The following is an 18785-nucleotide window of genomic DNA, read 5'->3' as shown; positions in this document are numbered from 1 at the left end:
TCTCTCTGGATACAGGGGAGAGAGAGAGAGAGAGAGAGAGAGTTACATAAACCGGAGGGATCTCGCTTTCCGGTTCATTTATGTGTCTGCATGTGGTAGGGTAAGGGGGGAAATTAGTGACGAAGCTTCACGTAAGATAACTGAAGAGGCCAGAACGACAGGAGTGACCAAGAAGCCGATGAAGTGGGTGATAAAATTTTACTAGAAAAGAGGCCTTAGCTCGGAAATACTTCTTTCCAGGCACTTGCTTGCACTTGCTTGGCAGGAAAGGTGGGGGATAGCAGACTTAGCTGAATGAACAAGGGATGTTGTTGGATTTAGCTAGTGAAGAAAAAAAAAAAAACTCATTGATAGAAAACAAGAGGAAAAGAGGTTCTGGACTTATTATCCTAACCCTTCTCCTGAAACTCAATTTATAGATTACTAAAACTATAATATTATAATTATGCCTCTAGAGTTTAACCTAATTGCATCAATCATGATTATCCAAATCAACATAAATCAATGGAAGATATATCAATTACATCAAATCTTCAAAATCATGTGATAAGGATTCTAGCTCGTGTGATGACTCATCATGCCACCTCATGTGATCATAGTGGGTCCCTCCAGATCGTGTAATCATGGTGGATCCATATCTTATGGGTTTGAGCCCATCTTCCAACAGCTTATAAATCCTCTCATCTCTATCTGTCTCACTTTTCCTTTTCAGCTTTGCTATATAATCATGTACTGTTTACATGTCAGCTAGGTGGATCTGGGTGGTTAGCTTGATCATCAGATTTAATGGAGTCATGAAGGATCTATCACAGGGCTATAGATGAACAGTCAATATCAGGACACACCAGACCACCGCCCATGTCTAAAATTGAGGAAAATCAACGATGAAATGGCTTGGGAGAAAAAAATGATGGAGATTGGTTAGGAAGAAGGAAGGTTGAGAAAACTTGAAACTCGTTGTTGGTAATCCTGTAACATGAAAGGCATCATCAGGGGAAAAATGGAGAAAGGCACCGAGGATTTTACTATTACTGAGAAAAAGCAGATTCTGAATCTACAAAAGAGAAGGAAAAGGATTACGTAGTTGAGCACCTCTTGTGACTGCTGAAAGCAAATTTAAAAACAGAATTGAAACTGAAGGCAGGTTCTGTCCTAGTTGCAAGGTTCAGCCATAGATTCCGAAGATAAGAAAATTTTCGTCCATGAATGTAGAATTCTGTCCCAGTTGTGAACCATTTTGAACTACTCCAGTTGAACCTTGTAAATTTGGACGTCTCAAATGACGGGAACAGTCCTGTGAAGTTGGTTTCAAGGGCGAGCTTAGGTGATTATCTTTGTTCATTGAATTGCCTTGATCTGGAAAACTGTCATTGTACCATGTTTGAATTTCTCTCCCAGTTCTCTGAAGCTGTTTGAATTTGTCTCAACGAAAAAAGAATTTTGAGACGAAGAGAGGGATGATTAACATGCTCTTCAGTTGGGCGTGAATTTAATTCGGATGTTCCCACCTCCCAACGATCATTACTGCAATGCCCACAAACTGCTAGTGCCATGACTTCCATTTTGCATCACCTATTTGCAATAGTGTGTAGAAACCAAACTAAATGATTGGTAACACAGGGTAGAGTTATTTGATTGCTATATATGCTCACTTGTATGTTCGAAAATGATATTTCATTGTTGATATTTGACAGGTTTAGAAATTCCTGACCAGAAGCAACTATGAATTTTTTTTCATAAACTGGGAAAATTTCGGATTGTGTAGTTCATATTAGAATAAAGATATATATAACATTTAAATTGAACAGTTTGGATGTCATCTGACCGGAGGCCGGGTAAAATTGCTTGCTTGTGCAATCGCCAAACCCGGTATCCACGCCGACTGAATTCATCACTGTGATGGTGCACATCTTCTTGTTTCTGGAAAGAGAATTGTTCCATAGCGACAATGCAAACCCGGCCAACAAGGGTACTCTCCTCTCAAATTGTTGCAGTTTGGACAATTTGATGCAATCCTCACTCAACTTGGTCGGGCCTTCCTCGCTTAGTCCTGACAGCCTTGACATCAACCCTCTCGTACAGTGAGGTCTAGTATAAATAAATCCTATTAGGCAACCTCCGACTCTTGGTCTTGAAAACAAGGACTGTACAGGCTTTGGCCCCCTCTTGGTTGATGAAACTGCTGGAATCAGGACCCTCCAACATCAACAGGAACGTCTGTAAGCTATCTGACTTCTGACAATCCCTGGAAATCAGTGGCTCACTTAGAACTTCTCTACAAGTGATTTGTGGGTAAAATGCCCCCCTATGTCTGTCTATACTCGATACATGTCTAGAGAAAAAACATATAGTTTGGGAGCTTGAATCGTACACTCTTTTGAGAACAGATAAAAACATAAACTCAAAATGCCAAGTAATTTTACCTGAACGTTGAGTATGACCTGCAAAATATGCTTGATAAGCAATCTACACGAAGAAAGACTTTGGTGAAGCTTCACATCCTCATAGATGAATTTAGTGAGGGAAGCAACTGCATGTATCCTACTTAACAGCTCTAATGAAGATTGAATTCCACCTTCAGGAATAGGTGATGAATTAGATTCCATGATCGAGGACACAAGCAACTCAAGCACAAGGGTAAGAAGTTTATTGCTTCTAGGGAGTAGTATAATCGCAGGCTGCATATAGTACTGGAAGATTCGAAGCCAACGAGAATTCTCAGCACTCTTATTGTTTGCTAGCAAGAACTGCAGCAAATCAAGAAACAAAAATTTAGTCTCTTTGCTTCAACCAACAAATCATATACCCTCCAAAAAAAAACAATCTGATATATATGAAGAGGAATCTAATGTGCTTGGACCAAGTCTGCTGGAATTCTGTTAGAGGGCACAAATGCTTGACTAACTTTCACCCACCTTTTCTCACTCTTTAGAAATCATGATAACTACGAGCTCGCCAATTGACTAAATTTACACTGATGCCCCTATTTCTATTTATCACTTGAAAATGTCAAGGGAGAGCAATTAAGCTGACATTCACATTAATCATGAACACATAGACTGAATTTAGACAGAGAGAAATGGGTAGTACTTTCTCGTTGAAGTATTAACACAGTAAAAACTTCCAGAAGCTGCACCAATAAAGTAGAAAGAAAGGGAGTAACTTAAAGTGCCAAAACCCTCTTCTGGAAGACTTCTGGATTCAGGGCTCAGCAGAAGCAGCAGCCTGAGAACTGCACGTGTGTTCTCCAGAGGCAGTTTGAGGTGCTGTCATGTAAACAAAACATTAAAATTTTCAGAGAAGATCACTATCACTAAGAAAACCTTCAGAAGAATAACTCTATTGTAAAGTTCACAAGCACATTTTTTTCAGTTCACCAGCTAATAGATGCTATGTGATATGCAGATTCAAAATGCCAAGGAGGCAGTACAAGGGTAAGAGCATCCACTTAGAGAAGATCTTTCTTTTGCATGATAACATATCTGTGTACGTAACAATAAAAAAAAACTGTATATGCATCATGATCAAAAGGTTTGGAACAAGCACTAATTATAGAGAGAACAATCAATAGAAATGAGGTTGGGTGCTATCAGATCAGGTCTTTCTATGGATTTGACACATGCAGAAGACCAAGGAAGCCAAACATTGTACTGAGAAGAACCGCCTTTTTTCTCTTGACAAAATATCAATCATGTTCGTACCAAGTAAAGTGGCTTTCTGCAATATCTCTAGGACAAGATAACCATTACCCATCTGGGACAAGCAAGTGCATACTGCATTGACTAAGGCCTTCTAAGTCCCACAATTTGAAATCGTTGGTGCTTTCTCCTGATACAAATGAAATTGTTCTGAAAATACGAAGAAAATCAGTATGATCGTAATGAAAATACTTTGGCAAATACTTCCATGGTGTTGACCTTGATTAATTGATTATTCTCAAACATCAACCACCAGTATTCCATCTCTCACAAAAAAGGGAGGGGAGAGTGTTAAAGGGAAAAGGAAGAAAAAGACATCTAAGCAGAGAATTCTCTTGCTTGGCAAATAACAGAAATTTCTCCCTTCAAAGTTTATGAGATATTATTACAGCAGACATGATAGGAAAGAAACAAACTAATAACGATTATAAGAAAGAGAGAGAGATAATTCATTGTCAAAAGATAACCATATTATAAAAATTATATCTTGTCTACCATGAATATCAATCAAAGAAAAACCTATGCATATCAATGTTGGTGGATAAAAAAATTCCACCCTTAAGGAGTTGTACTCGTGCTCTGCATATCAAGTTAGTTGTCTGAAAGTGAGAAAAGTTGCAGGAGAATAATCTCATTTGCCTGGGCTTTGTAAGATCTGATGCTTATAAATTGAAAGAAGCCTCCTAACTTTGGCTGGCCACATTGAAAACATTTAATAGGGCATCAGAGTGAACCCAAGCTTATCTATTTCAGTTTTGTAACCTACTTGTTCCATGTTGACAAGATATAAGGGGAAGGGTAAGCGAAGAGTTCAAGTATTATGCAGTAATACGTGTGTTCCACATCTCAAACTAGCTGTCTGATAGTGCGAGAAGTTCTAAGAGAATTGTCCTAAATTCGTTTGGTCTATGAAAGATCATGTGCTTGCTAATAGAAAGAGGTATCCTTTAACTTTGACCAGTTAGTTCACGAGGAGCTAGTCCACCAAGTTATATGCGGTTGAATGTATATTCCACTTTACAAGCTAGTCATTTGTGAGTGAAAAAAGTTGTGACAGGATAGTGCTACATTGCTTTAGTCTTGGAAAAATCCTATGCTTTTTTTTTTTTTTTTGATAAAGATGTATTATATTAACAAGAGAAAATTTACAAAGGAAGAGGGAGCAGATCCCTAACAACAAGAGATTGAAGGGACGCTCCCTGCTTGGCAAGCACATCTGCTGCCGAATTTGCAGATCTCGGAATTTGAGACCAAATACAAGAAAGTAAAGAGGTAATATCTAAAATCTTCTAAAAGATGTCCCAATGCCTCCATGGCAAAAAGGAAGCACGCTGGCACCAACCAATGACTACCTTGGAGTCCCCTTCAATGTGAATTGGACCACTGTAGTTGTCTCTGAACATGCGGAGCCCATTAAGAAGGCCATATAGCTCTGCTGATATAGAATCAGAGATGCCTAATGGATCATCATAAGAGAAACACCGATTGCCAGATGGATCCGAAATCACACCCCCAAAACCAGCAATCCCTGGATTGCCAAGAGAAGAGCCGTCAAAATTCAATTTTAAGTAACCAACCTTCGGGAGAGTCCACTCTTTCATTACTTGAACCTTGGTGTCACGCGGTTAGATTTAGGCTAAGTCCATCTAGCCTTGCGGAATATCTACCCCGTGTGGCCTAGCTCTTCCGAAGAACTAGTCAGCCTCCTTGAGCCTCGGATCCTCCAACCAATACTTCACACAAGAAGTTGCAAGCCAAATGGGACAATGAAAGGACCAAGATATAGCAGAGAAAAGCCTACTTTGTATTAAGAATACAAGATTACAAAGGATGGCCAAACACTCTTGAAGGCCAAGGCTAAAAACTCTCTCTATACACTTGAAAAATAAATAATACTAAGGATTTTCGACCTCCTTACAATGGGAGAGGCCCCTCTATTTATAACCTCTCCTTTGGCTTTAGAAATCTCTAAAACGAAAAGGAATCCGCCAGAATCCGAAAAATCCGAATTCTGGCGTCAGGGGCACCCGGGCGTCTGGAGTTCTGCTGGCGCTGGACTCCTGGAAACCCCATTTCGCCCCGCCAAGACTCTCTGTTGGCGCGCGCAACCCCATTTCGCCCCGCCAGGACTCTATTGGCGCGCGCCTGGCGCCTGGCGCCGGACTCCTGGAAACCCCATTTCGCCCCGCCAGGACTCTGTTGGCGCCAGCAACCCCATTTCACCCCGCCAGGACTCTATGGGCGCCAGCAACCCCATTTCGCCCCGCCAGGACTCTCTTGGTGCCAACAACCCCATTTCGCCCCGCCAGGACTCTCTTGGAGCCAGCAACCCCATTTCGCCCCGCCAGGACTCTATGGGCGCCAACAACCCCATTTCGCCCCGCCAGGACTGTCTGTTAGCGTGCTGCCTTGTCTCTGGGCTGGCTGCTGGAGTTGTTGTGCACCTTGTTGCTTGGTCATCCGTTTGGCAAGCTCAAGTGTGTCTTCCTTTGCTGCATCTGATGTCGGGCCAACCATATGTGTGCGCCCCTCTGGGCCGTGCCTTTGCACTTGGCCTTGGCTGTTGCTGCTATTGTTGTGCACTGGACTTGCACAGTCTTTTGCCTTGGTGTCTGGCCACACCATGACTTCATCCTCCGTCTCATACTCCCACCGCCATAAGGCAGACGCCCTCGTCTGCAACCCCTGGCGATAGTCGGCTACCTCCTTTTCGAACTGTCATAACTCGGCAGCATCTTGCCATGTTGCCTCGCTTTCCGGTTGACCCAGCCACTTAACCAAGTATTGCGTCCTCCGAGGCTTGCCCCTTTGGTGTTCCTCTCGGTCTGCAATAATATACTCTACCTTATTGTCAAAGGTAGTAAATATATCCATGGGAGCTCTTGGGTCAACTATTCTCTCCGGGTCCGGGTCTTCAAAATAAGGTTTAAGGTTTGATACGTGAAAAACGTTGTGGAACTTAAACCTTTTCGGCAGCTGCAATTTGTAGGCGAGGTTGCCCACACGTTCAATGATAGGGAAGGGTCCTTCATATTTCTTCAAAAGACCTTTGTTCTTGCTTCTTAGGTGACGAAATTGCTCAGGTCTAAGTTTGAGAAGGACTTGGTCACCGATATTGAACGAAGACTCCCTCCTCTTCAAATCAGCATGTTTCTTCATCTTTTTAGCTGCCTTATGCAATAAGACTCGTGCCAGCTCCGCTTTCTCTTTCCACCTCTTCGCCAGCTGATGAGCTGCTGGACTTTTCCGTGAAGTGTCTGGAAAGAGACCCATGGGAGCCAAAGGTTGTCGTCATGTCGCCAACTCGAAAGGACTGTGCCCGGTTGATTCTGATTTCTGCAAATTGTATGAAAACTGGGCCACGTCTAACAAGTCTGGCCAGTTTTTCTAATTTGCTGCAACAAAATGGCGTAAGTATTGTTCTAACAAAGCATTTACCCGCTCGGTTTGGCCGTCACTTTGAGGATGAAAACTAGTGGAAAAACATAGAGATGTTCCCATTAGTTTGAATAACTCGGTCCAGAATTTTTCCGTGAATCTGGGGTCACGGTCACTAATGATCGTTGTGGGCAAACCCCAATGCTTCACCACATGTGCCATGAAAGCTCTAGCTGCTCCGTCTGCTGTACAATCACTTGGCACCGCTACGAATGTACCATACTTCGTAAATCTGTCTACCACCACCATGATACACGCCAGCCCATCTTTCTTACGTAATCCAGAGATGAAGTCCATTGAAACAGACTCCCACTGCCGCTTTGGAATAGGTAAGGGTTGTAGCAAACCCCTCGGTTTGCGTTGTTCGATCTTATCTTGTTGACAAATAAGACACGTGTTTCTTTGACCTGGATGTCCTGCCCATAAGGTATCATGGCATTCCCTCGAGAGGTCACGCCGTAGGTTATCGTACTTAGGCACATAAAGTCATTACCTTTGGTCTTGGGCAATCCGTCGTCAAGCCAGAATCTTCTCGTCTCGCCCAAAGCAGCAGCTTGTACAATGCTGTAAGCCTGGGCGTCTTGGCGTATTCCAATGTGAATCTTGTCTAGCAACAATGTACCAACCTGTGTAATTACTGCTAAGGCTTGTAATCGCAAAGTCCCATCTTCTATTTTTGCGCCAAGATGGTCCTCCCTGCACGCGCGCTTGCCTTATGCTGAGCACATATCTCCTGCGCCTACACTCGCACCGCACGCCTCTTCCTGTCCAGCTGCTACCGCACCGCGCGTGGGGCGCGTGACGCAAGTGCCGGCTGCTGCGGTATGCTGGAATTCAGCCGCACGCGTCTTCTCCTCTGCCGCATGCGTGCATGATGCTGGTGCTTTCTGCGCCATGTGCGCTAAACTCTGGCTAGTCTCTTCCTCATAAGAGTTAGGTGCGTCCACCTTCCTGCTCAGTGCGTCGGCAGCACCAATGGCCTTCCCCGCCTTGTACATCATCTCAAAGTCAAACTCGGCCAAGAAATCTTGCCACCGGGCCTGCTTTGGACTGAGCTTTTTCTGCGTAAGAAAGTAACTAGAAGCGACGTTGTCAGTTCTTACAATAAATTTGGAGCCTAAAAGATAGTGCCTCCAAAGACGTAAACAATGCACTACCACCGTCATTTCTCTTTCTTGTATCGTGTACCGTTGCTCAGTTTCATTGAGCTTCCTACTCTCATAAGCGACTGGGTGTCCGTCCTGTTCTAGTACACCCCCAATGGCATAATTTGAGGCATCAGTATGTACCTCAAATGGCTTGCTGAAATCAGCAAGGTGAAGCACTGGTTCAACCATCATGGTATCCTTCAGCCGCTGGAATACTCTTTGGCATGAGTCCGTCCATCGCCATTTTTGGTCTTTCTTTAGGAGATCGGTCAAGGGGGCTGCTATAGCTAAAAAACCCTTGATAAACCTCCTATAATAGTTTGCTAAGCCAAGAAAACTTCTAAGCTCACGCACCTTGGTAGGGATAGACCAATCACGCACAGCCTCCACCTTCTTGCTGTCCATCCATATCCGTCCTTCCCCTATCCAATGTCCAAGAAAGGACACCTCTTGCAACCCAAATGAACACTTCTCCTTCTTGACATATAGCTGATTGTGTCTCAATTTCTTGAACACCTTTCGAAGATGTTCTTTGTGCTCTTCCATACTCTTGCTATACACCACAATATCATCCAAATACACAACGACAAATTTGTCTAAGTACTCGAAAAATACCTCGTTCATGAGAGTGCAGAAAGTTGCTAGTGCGTTGGTTAGGCCAAAGGGCATAACCATGAACTCGTAAGCCCCATATCTCGTTACACAAGTAGTCTTCCCCTCGTCTCCTTCAGCAATCTGAACTTGGTAATAACCACTTCATAAATCCAGTTTGGAGAAAACTCTTGCCTCCTTCAATTGATCAAAGAGATCAACAATAAGGGGAATAGGGTACTTGTTCTTGATGGTTACCTTGTTGAGCGCCCTATAATCGATGCATAGTCTCATACTTCCATCCTTTTTAGTCTGAAACAGTATAGGGGCTCCATAAGGTGCTTTGCTTGGCTTTATGAACCCCGAATCCAGCAGCTCGCTGAGTTGTCTTCGCAATTCGTCCAACTCTTTGGGCGCCATTCGATATGGTGCTTGTGCTGGCTTTCTTGCTCCGGGTTCAAGCTCTATGCGATGGTCCACCCCTCTCCTAGGTGGTAACCTCGCTGGGAGTTGTTCCGGCATGATGTCTCTATACTCATGCAAAACGGTTTGTATCTCCTTAGGGGTAGGCATGGCCTCATCCTGTTCTATAGCACAAAGAGAAGCAATGTAAGTAGAACAGCCCTGCTTAAGACTTTTCTTAAGCTGGAGGGCTGATAGTATTAAATCTTTATTTTTTTCATCTTCAACTTCAGAAATAGTACAAGGACTTTGCTCGTCCATAATCCCCACTACCCCAACATGTGGCATTACAAAAGCCCTACAAACCGTGAAAAACTCCATTCCCAAAATTACTTTGAAATCATCCATACCAACAATGGTAAAATTCAGAAATCCTACCCACTTGCCTGTCACCACCGGGACATTCTTGGCAATGCCTTGGACTTCACAAGCAGCAGAATTTACGGCTTTCATTTTGCTCCCATCTTTCTCTCCTCGTATCCTTAGGCGCCTAGCCTCCTCCTCCGAAAGGAAGTTGTGGGTGGCGCCAGTGTCCACCATTGCTTTAATAGTATGTCCAGCAAGTGTTAGTGATATAAAAAGAAGTTCTCTTTAGGGTCTTACCGGAAGTGGAGCAGCCTTCTCCTCCTTGGAACGGACAGCAGCATTGAGAAGGGTTAGAGAACCCATCCTAGGCTCAATTCCTCCATTGTCAGATTCTGTTTGAGTAGCATTGAGGAGTCTCTTTTTAGGACAATCCCTCGCATAGTGCTCTCCCTCGCATATAAAACAATGGACCTTCTTCCTCTGTTTGTCCCCTCTCTTCTTCTCTTCCGGCCTAGCCTTGGTATCTTTTACCCATGGCTTCTTCTCCCCTTTCTCCTTCTTCTTAAAATTTGTTTTACCATTATTTTCCTTGGACACCTTGTTAACCGAATCATTCCTCCTCTCGTATTTGGTTAACTTTTCAGCCGTAGATAACGCTGAAACTAGTGTCTTTACCTCTCGTCTTCTCAATTTTTGCTTAGCCCATGGACGAAGGCCAGCAAGAAAGGAGAAGAGACGGTCCTCATCCGTCATGTTGGAAATACAAAGCATAAGGGAAGTGAAGGATTGTACATACTCTTTAATTGTACCTTTCTGCGTCAATGCACGAAGTTCCTTCCTTGCTTGGTACTCGACATCCTCCGGAAAGAACTGCCTCCGCAACTCCCTCTTGAAATCTTCCCAAGTGTGGACGGGGTCCTCTCCCTCTTGCTCATCTCCCATGCGTCTTCTCCACCAAAGAACAACATCATCAGACAAGAACATGGCAGCCGTACTAACCTTAGCTTGCTCGTCAGTGAGCTTGCTCACATGGAAGTATTGCTCCACTTGCCATAGAAAATTATCTATGACATTTGCATATCTCTTTCCACTGAAAGACTTTGGCTCAGGCACCTTTATCTTTGCTTGTGTGTGGCCAGCCCCTCCATTTGCTAAGGCTCGTTCGTACAAAGAGAGTCTAGCCCGCAACTCTCCAGTGAGGTCTTTGACGTCCTTCCCCAATCGTTCCATCTCCACTCTCATGACAGCTATGGCAGAATGGACGTCCTTCCCCAATCGTTCCATCTCCACTCTCATGACAGCCATGGCAGAATGGACGTCCTCCTCAAATCCTCTCAGCCAATTCGGAGTTGGCTGATGCTCCTCAATCGTCCTTTGAACGAACTCCTCCCAGTTCATACAAAGGTTTTTAACACTATCCAAACGATGTTCAAGAGTAGAAAAACGAAAGTTAACATCACTTACTTGTTCTTTGCCTCTTGAAGCATCTTCTCCACTTGTGGAAGCCATTGATTGCAACGCACGCTCTGATACTAGTTGTCACGCGGTTAGATTTAGGCTAAGTCCGTCTAACCTTGCAGAATATCTACCCCGTGCGGCCTAGCTCTTCCGAAGAACTAGTCAGCCTCCTTGAGCCTCGGATCCTCCAACCAATACTTCACACAAGAAGTTGCAAGCCAAATGGGACAATGAAAGGACCAAGATATAGCAGAGAAAAGCCTACTTTATATTAAGAATACAATATTACAAAGGATGGCCAAACACTCTTGAAGGCCAAGGCTAAAAACTCTCTCTATACACTTGAAAAGTAAATAATACTAAGGATTTTCGACCTCCTTACAATGGGAGAGGCCCCTCTATTTATAACCTCTCCTTTGGCTTTAGAAATCTCTAAAAACGCCAAGAAATTCGCCAGAATCCGAAAAATCCGAATTCTGGCGTCAGGGGCGCCCAGGCGTCTGGAGTCCTGCTGGCGCTGGACTCCTGGAAACCCCATTTCGCCCAGCCAAGACTCTCTGTTGGCGCGCGCAACCCCATTTCGCCCCGCTAGGACTCTGTTGGCGCGCGCCTGGCGCCAGACTCCTGGAAACCCCATTTCGCCCCGCCAGGACTCTATGGGCGCCAGCAACCCCATTTCGCCCTGCCAGGACTGTCTGTTGGCATGCTGCCTTGTGTCTGGGCTGGCTGTTGGGGTTGTTGTGCACCTTGTTGCTTGGTCATCCGTTTGGCAAGCTCAAGTGTGTCTTCCTTTGCTACAGCTGATGCCGGGCCAGCCATATGTGTGCGCCCCTCTGGTCGTGCCTTTGTACTTGGCCTTGGCTGTTGCTGCTATTGTTGTGCACTGGACTTGCACAGTCTTTTGCCTTGGTGTCTAGCCACACCATGGCTTCATCCTCCGTCTCACTTGGTCCCAATGTGCATCCTTGCCAGATTGCTCCAGTTATCATGAATGGAGGTGCCCTTGAAAGAGCAAAAAGGCTACTTAGTCAAAAGCCAGGCAGAAATTTGCTTTGTCACTCTTTCTGCTACTCTTGCCTCAGATTCACTTTTAGCATCGAACTGCCTTCTATTACGTTCATTCCCAATCCCCCACGAAAATAAACTGGCAAAGGCGAAGATCATCATTTTACGAGACCAAGAAGGGGATAGTAATGATCGACTTGCTAAAACATATCAGATCAGCAGATATACAAAATTTCACCCCCAACTTGCATAGGACAGAGGTCCACACATTCCATGAGAACTGGCACAGGAGCAGAGTATGGCTAGAAAATTCGGCCTCATTGTTGCAAAAAGGACATAGTGGGTCTATAGATGGGTGACCCTTTCTTCGAAGCACATCTGACGTAAGAATCTTACTTTGGCAAACACTCCACATGAAGAATTTTATCTTTGGAGGGGCACAAAAACGCCAAACGAAGTAGATATCGTGCTCACTTTGTGTCGAATCCCAACCATTAATGTATCTATATGCAGATGAAACTGAGAATTTTTCACTTTTGTCAGGCCACCAAATGAGCTTGTCTGCATTGGAAGGCCTCATTCTGACGTAATTCAAAGAATTCAATAAACAACTTGCTTCCATAGCTTCCGTATCAGAAAGACCCCTTCGGGAATGTAGGCTCAAACCACCCCCCTCAAAGGCATTGGCTTCTGAAATCTCTCTTTGTGTGGAGAGAAGGAAAAGATTTATGAAAGAGTTCCTCAAAGGTTTCTGCCCTGTCCACCAATCATCCCAGAATTTAAGAGATTTTCCGCTGCCAACAAAGAATCTACAAGCTGAGGAGAATTTCTGAAAAAGCAAGTAAAGAGATATCCATATTGAGGTTAGCCCTCTCCGATTTCCTCCAGACATCCACCATGACTAATTCCAACCCAGCTTGGCACGAACCATATCCTTCCAAAGGTTAGAAGAATTTGTGTTGAACTTCCATATCCATTTAAGGAGCAAAGTTTTGTTCATTTCTTTTGATTTCCGAATCCCTAATCCACCCAATCTCTTAGGCAGATATACTTCATCCCATCTGACCAAGTGATACTTAAAAGAATCACTTGATCCTCTCCAGAGGAATCTTCTTTTCATTTTATCCATGGCTTTGCATACAGAAGAGGGGCAAGGCATAAAGGATAAAGCATAGTTTGGGATGCCAGCAATACATGACTTAAGGAGGATTAGTCTGCCCGCCTTGCTGAGGAGGAGCCCCTTCCAAGTTGCTAACCGAGACTCAATCTTTTTTACCACTGGGTTCCATAAACTTTGGGAAATACGCCCATGGAAGAGTGGGAGGCCAAGATACTTTGCTGGAAGAGTAGTCATAAAGCAACCAAATAAATTTGCCATCTCTGCAAGATTCGCAGGGCCCACATTAAATCCTATGAGAGAGGTTTTCCCCCAATTAACTTTCTGCCCAAATGCTATTTCAAAAAGTCCCAATACTACTTTTATCCTCCTTGCACTATCCATATCACTGATTCCAAAAATAATAGTATCATCTGCATACTGCAAAATCGGTAAATGCCTGATGGGGGCTTGTTGGGGAGAGTCATCCGAGGTCAACCGCCGAATAGAACATAGCAGAGAGGAATTTTGCTACTATGTTGAATAAGAGTGGAGAGAGAGGGTCACCTTGTCTGATTCCTCTAGGTCCTTTAAAATATCCACAAACCGAACTATTGAGGATTAGGGAGTAGGATGCTGAGCCCACGCCGCTTCTTATCCAAAATCGCCATTTTTTCCATTGTCTCATCAAGTAGGATCCAATTAACTCTGTCAAAAGCTTTTTCAAGATCAAGCTTAAGGGCAATTCTCGGATCCTGGTTACGCCTGAAGTGCTCCATAAGCTCATGTGGAGCCAATATGGAATCTAAAATTTCTCTCCCCTTAAGGAATGCGCCTTGCCTTTTTTGGATGACGATGGGGAGCAATACTTTTAAACGATAGGCTAGGATTCTCGCAATAATTTTGTATGCACTCGTAACAAAACTGATAGGGCAAAATTCTCTGGTTTCTCCACACTTACTTTCTTTGGAACCAAAGAGATAAATGATGCACCAATGCTGCAGAATGTGATGCTATTTCTTAAGAAGTCATGGATCATAGCACTAATATCTTCCTTAAGACAAGTCCAAAACTTTTTCAAAAAGCCTTCATTAAAACCATCAGGGCTCAGGGCCCTGTCACTTTCCATGCCCAAGACAGCCCGCTCAATTTCATTTGAAGAGAAAGGAGATTATATAAGTGAGGTAGTGGCTGTGGAGATACAACAGAAGCTAATGTGTGGAAACTTAGGCCTATTGGCACACTCCTCCGAATATAAATTTTTAAAAAACTTAACCAACTCATTAGTAATTGAGGTTGTACACGACGTTACCTCATTATTAATGCATAATGAGGTAATTCAATTGGATCTCCTCTTTGTCGAGGCGACGGCATGGAAGAATTTTGTATTCGAATCTCCCTCCTTTAGCCATTAAAATCTGGCTCTTTGCTTCCATCGAACCTTCTCTTGGTGGAGGATAATATTGAGCTTATAATTTAGAGAATCTCAAAACGAAAACTCATAAGAAGTTAAGTACCTTTGTTCCTCCACCAGGTCCAGAGCCACAATCCGAGAGAGAAGAGAAGTCTTGTCAGCAACCAAAGAGGCATGACGACTAGTGGCCCACTCCTTAATTTTTCCTTTTATGAATCGCAGTTTTAGAGGGAACGCCCACTCCCCTCTACCAAAGCTCAAACCCGCATCCCACCATCCATCAATAAGAGTTTCAAAATTTTCGTCCATTAACCATGAGTTTTCGAAACGGAAAGGTGAGGACCCCCATTTTTCGAAAACGGTAGTCAGCAAGATAGGCCAATGGTCAGACCCTACCTTATTGAGAACTCTCCCAGTGACATTCCCAAACATCTGCAACCAGCCATGGCAAGCCAAGTATGGGCTACTGCTGGCCGATAGTCCACGTGTAATTCTTCCCGGACAGGAGAACCTCATCCAGCCCACACCCGCCAATGAAGTCTGAGAAGCCTCGCATAGAGGCCGAAATTCGGACTGACGAAGGTTTCTTCTCATGACAATATCTCATAGCATTGAAATCCTCTACGAAGATCCATGGGAGATTCCAATTCTGCTGAAGCGAACTGAACTCTTCCCAAAAAAGGCTACGATCCCTGTATCTGGTTGGACCATACACTCCGCCCACATACCAACTTCTGCCGGAGGAGAGATCTATAAACTGAATACCCAGCGAGAAGCGGCCCTCAATGACATTAATAGAGTCAAAATTTGCCGAGTCCCTCAATGATAATTTATCATGTGTTTTTTTTGGTTCCTGACAGTTCAGATTCAGCTGTCAAAAGCATAGGAGTTGATGTACTTCCAACTGTTATTGGTTGGCTTTCCAATGTGGAAAAGCATGTTCCCAGGACAGGCCCCATTAAAGATTTGAAGTCAGGGATGAGCGAGTTGCAATCCCTACTTGACAGATTTGAGAAGAAGAACAAAAAAAGTAGCTTCTAGTCATCGAGCATCAAAAGCAGAAGTTAGACAAGAAGAAAAATTTATAAGAGCTTGTAGGTTCCAATATTGATACTTTACGTGGCGAGAAAATTCCTGTATGCATTATAGGTGTTTCCAAATCATCAAAGGCTAAGGAGAAGCTGGAATACTGTCTTCTGTAAGTTCTCTCTCTCTCTCTCTCTCACACACACACACTCATACTAAGCAACTTCATAGAGTGTAAATCTACCCGAAGTTGCTTAGTGTTCTTATGATAAATTGTAAATTAGGCGGTTCCAGCCACGAACTTTAAATCATATATAAACATAACATGTACTACCTGAAGTTGTAGTGTTCAATATTTGGTTATGTTTCGATAACTCTGCAGTGGTACTACCGTAACATACACACACACACACTGAAGTTGCTAGTGTTAAATATATGGTTATGATAAGTTGCAATATGTGGTTCAATCTACAAACTTTAGGCATATCTAAATATAACATTTGACTACCTTGACAGTGATGTCAATATGATGACAGTAGTTGTTTGATCTTTTGAGCAGTAGTAGTACTAAAGATGTCATTCATTGTAGTCGTGGTAAAATAATGGTGGCATGTGGACTGTGCAGTTGTCATGTCTGAAGAACTCGGGCTGTTGATGCTCTTGATCACTTAATTGAGCAAAAAAATTCCGTGATAGGTATGCTCGTGACCATTGGCTGTACAACACAAAGGATACAGTTTCGTATTCTGTCTTGGATGCTACAAAGCAGGCAGCATTTCTCAGCTCCTTGGACAAGTCAGGGTTCAAGTCTTTGGATAAATTCTTGGTGGCTTATAAGCCTCAAAAAGAAAAATTTGCAGTATTTAAGGAATGGTCTCACAGTGGAAGAGGTTGAAAGATTCGTCAGTCCAGTTCTTAATGGGGACGCCTGGTTCACAAAATCCTGGAAGAAACCTGTAACAGTTTTTGAGGCCAGAATTTTTTTTGACACTGTACAGAGGCGTGAATGTATACAAATCTCAGCAACTAACACGGTGGTTCGTCATTTCTTGTATGTCTCGTAATCCCGAGACGCCATCAATGATTACTGTAGTTAATGGAGAGGAGACTATTCTACAGGGATTGTATAACACCAGATTACTCATATATTAACGGAGTACCTGTATTTTATAAATGAAAAAATCCTTGGCTTCGTTTTCATGTCTTTTTATTAGTTTTTGAGTTGTTATGATTGTTTTAATTAAAGATAAAATCCTTATACCGCGTTCAATATTCCATCAAAGACCGATATGAGCACTACAGATGGAGCGAATGGACTTTCTTCCTTAAATGAACAACCCATACCAAAGAGAAAGATTAAAGGCTGCAAGGGTCCTTTCGAGATGCAGATTCAAAACCATCAAAATCTGAAATGGGTAGCAAAGTTCTGGATGCTTTAAGAGAAACTGACAAAGGGAAAAAGGAGATCTTGCCTACCTGAAGCTCCCTCAAACTTGTTTGATGATAGTAAGAGAGGGTTACCAAAACCAAGTTTAACCAAGTTTCTTCTCTATTCTCTCTAATCAATCAAGAGTCGTTTGAAGTAGTTTTCAATATTCTTTTGGGTGGAGAAGCTTCAAGCAATCAATTTACTGAAGTGGGCTCTCCATGAATTTATACGCAGAGACAAGCAATTCAATTGAAGCCTCAGTGGGTCCATACACGAGCAGTTGATGGGTAAAACTCACCTATACTGTCCAAAGTGTCCATCTCTCCCTCTTTCTTATTTTGTTCATTGTAAATGGATGCATTCAAGCATTGACCTCAAATCATTGTACAATGGCATCAAATGATTTAGAAGGAAAGGACAAAAGTTATATTGGATATGCAAATGTTGTGCCCCCACTCAAAATCTTGGGGCCTAGTGTATTTTCTCCCTTTTTCCATGTTAGGTTACATGTCTCTCTCCTTTGATTTTCCTCTCTCATGGCTTTACCCTTAAAATAACATGAAACCAATCAAGATGAGCCTAATCAAAACCCTTCATGGCTGTACAGAAGTACCAAGGAGAAAGATCACTGAAACATCAACTGGCTGTTTTTATCCACATTCTCTGTTTGCTATTTGGAAGGTGGGATGGGCTTTGGTAATGAGACTTGATTTGTTTAATAAAAAAAATCATGGAAAAATATTTTTGGTTCTTATTATCTTTTAAATAGATTTGATCCAATCCACACCGGACCGATCAGTACCAGGGTGTCGGTACAACCTCCGTCAATTATTTTATTCAGCATATTTCAGTTTCAATCCAGACCCGCTCTACCTTTCCTACCGGACCTCCATTTATGGCCACATTTAATAAAGGGGTCCCTCCTCCTATCCACATGTGCTGTAGGGTACCCTCTGTACCTAAAAGGACAAAGAAAAAGACACTAAAGTAGAATCTATTCATATTCGTGAGTTGACCATTTTTTTTTTTTTTTCATATGAGAAGGTCATCTGTGGCCTTCAAACCTGAAAAACAGAAAAGGGTCTTAGGAATTTTGATTTTAGATTAATTAAAGTGCGTTCATCTCCCAGCCGAAAAAGCTGATAGCAATCATGGTCGACGCCATGCACCTACTCCGTACCTCAGCATGAAATCCTAATTCCTCTTTGGCCTTCCCCTTTTCATTGCTGTGAGTTGACTGCTGTCTTTGCTTAAACTGGGTTTTATACACATTTCTTTAGTGTATTTCGGCAAATTCTTACTGGACTCATCAGTCCCAACAACCTGGTTCATTAATTTTCTCATCAAAGCTTGTTTAATTGAGGAATAGATTGGCTTAAGTGTCTTTTAATTAAAAACATTCTTGGAATCTGCTTATTATAAAGGAAGAGGCAAACAAGAGTAGAAAATAGAGCAAGAAGCCAGCTCCAAGGTGGTGGAAAGCGCAGGGAACTGTGGATGTTTACAAATATAATATATTCTTTGTAACATGTTCAAATATACTATAAAACAAAGGATTGTCAAGATACATGCCCTACTGTTTGCTTGTTTCAAGCAATTATGATAAGCTTCCGGCATGAGAAGAACCTGAGAAGCTCATCTTTCCAACACAAACCTGTGACTCGGTGGCTAGGATTGCTTAAGAGAATCTCTGAAACATCCAGGAGAAAAAGGT

The sequence above is a fragment of the Aristolochia californica genome, unplaced genomic scaffold (assembly GCF_029961685.1).
Source record: "Aristolochia californica isolate CCGP_79_NKW_82.1479 unplaced genomic scaffold, dmAriCali1.0.hap1 SCAF_5, whole genome shotgun sequence".
Lineage (NCBI taxonomy): Eukaryota > Viridiplantae > Streptophyta > Magnoliopsida > Piperales > Aristolochiaceae > Aristolochia > Aristolochia californica.
Note: the sequence above shows the minus strand (reverse complement) of the source record.